We start from the raw sequence: 2,260 nt of genomic DNA on the forward strand, positions 1-2,260 counted from the left end.
ACATATATTATAGAGGGCACATTCCTAAGTAACACGCACTTTGAATTTTGTGGCGCTCTCTTCTGGTTTCAGAGATATGCGAATTTGAAGTATTATAATTTACGCATTTATTTCTATGATCTTTTCACTATATCTTACTTGCATGTTTATGTTTTTTTGTTTACATTTGCGTCACTGTCAGTATATTTTTGCTAAGAAAATGGCAGATGTATATCCTTTTACAAATGATTTATAAAATAAATATCATTTAATAAGATATAAAAAATTATATATTATACTTTCCCACGATTGCTATTCCACACAAAGCGAGGTTCAACGCAAACCTATGTGTCTAGTTTTTGATAGTGGAGCCCCCCGCAGGGGGGGGCGGTACATACTATCTCATGCATATACTTTTTAATGCAAAATAAGGTTTCACATGGGTTTACAGCTTTCCATTTTATATTTATGCATTAAAAAGTATATGCATAGAGACAGTATGTTTCGCCCCCCCCTGCGGGGGGGCTCCACTATTAAAAAACTAGACACATAGGTTTGCGTTGAACCTCGCTTCGCGTGGAAAATGGAAAAAGTCAAGAAACTTCGTTTCCAGAAATGTAAGCAATCACTTTTTCCACGTCTGCTTTACACAAATACAACGTAAACAAACTTTATTTTTTCTTATTTTATAACAGAAAAAGCATTAAAACTGTGAAACTTTAAAATTGCATATCTCTAGAACCAGAAGAGAGCGCCACAAAATTCAAAATACGTATTACTTAGAAATATGCCCTCTATAATATATGTGAAAATGAAAACGATCCGTGAGGTGTAAATTAATCTGAACATTTACCGAAAAAGTTACTCAGAATTATGTCCTTGATAACATATGGCAAGGTCAAGGTCATTGGGGCTGGGTCCCCTATTCGCTATATTTACCTAAAATTATATTTTATTAAAATTATATTGTGTTTTAAAATCTGTTAAGTGATTAACACTAAGAGATTGAGCATTAAAACATGTGATTGTGTCCGCTGAAATTCAATATGCTTTGTAGATATACAGGGTGAGTTTTTTTAACTTAAAACTGTAAAATATCTCGGAAAGTAAGTTTTATCAAAAAAAATGTTTCAAACAAAAGTTGTAGGGTTCGGAGGGGGCCACATGATAAAAATATGGATTTGACCTTGAGTGACCTTTTCAAGGTGAAATCAATGTGATCGACGTTTTCTTAAGTGGCATGATAATTAGATTTCAGTCGTAATATATGAACAACAAACATCGTATCGTTAACCGAGATACCTGTTTATAACATAGGTGAAACAGCGAACATCTCGCGATTAGCGGTGATACTCGTTTATTACGCGCAACGGCAAACTTTCTATAGTTTAGGAACGTATAGTGCGAATCATGATTAGCGATGGTAGCGAAAATTTTTCCATAAAAGCTAATGGAAGGAGGTCAAATAAAGAGAGGTTCTCGCATCGAAGGAGAGCGTTTTTATTTGTAACAGTACAGAGATACAACAGCGCGTTAGGATTCTCCGAAGAGCAGAGCCTGCAGTTCGCAATCGATTATATCGTTGCGGTCGAAGTTCTCGCTGTCGCGTATCGCCGTCGGAAGGCGCTCGCGGCGCGCCGCGCCGCGTCGCGCCGTGCCGCTCTTGCCTGCCTTCTGTACTCGATGCGTGATTTGCTAACTATTTTTGCTTATAACTCAAAAATTACGCTTCAATTCAAATTTTGGTAAAGGAAAAATCGTCTTAGAATTGTATCAGGAGAACGTCATTTCACGGACGGAAGGTTGTTCCGGAACACCCTGTATATCGGGGCTGGAGGGCGCATCTCCTCTCGCTCGTCGCGTTGAAAGTACGATGTAAGCACGGATCGCAGATCGAGCAGTTCCTTCCACACATTCGGCGCAAACGAGATCTCTTTGCCGTGACAATTTACGAGGACGACTTCCACGTAAGAGGGTCGGCTGACGTTAATACCGACTTCGAGATGTTTGTACGCCGTTTTAGTCAATGGGTAGCATTAGGTCCAAAGAACCCGCCAAGGTCACGATATTCGTGAATTCGTTGAACGCGTAGAATTGACGCTTTGCGAAAAAACATAGGTTACCGTCGATGTGTCGGTAGGCCGATGTTATCGCGGGCGGTATTCCTGGAAATATATCTTTCAACGGAACGTGTCTAACGGCTTTCATGCGACATTCGTCGATCTCCGCTACTTGATCGTCGTCGTAGATCGCGTAGGTTCGTCCCGTATGCGTGTTTATC

Source organism: Formica exsecta, unplaced genomic scaffold (genome assembly GCF_003651465.1).
Source record: "Formica exsecta isolate Colony F162 unplaced genomic scaffold, ASM365146v1 scaffold272, whole genome shotgun sequence".
NCBI lineage: Eukaryota > Metazoa > Arthropoda > Insecta > Hymenoptera > Formicidae > Formica > Formica exsecta.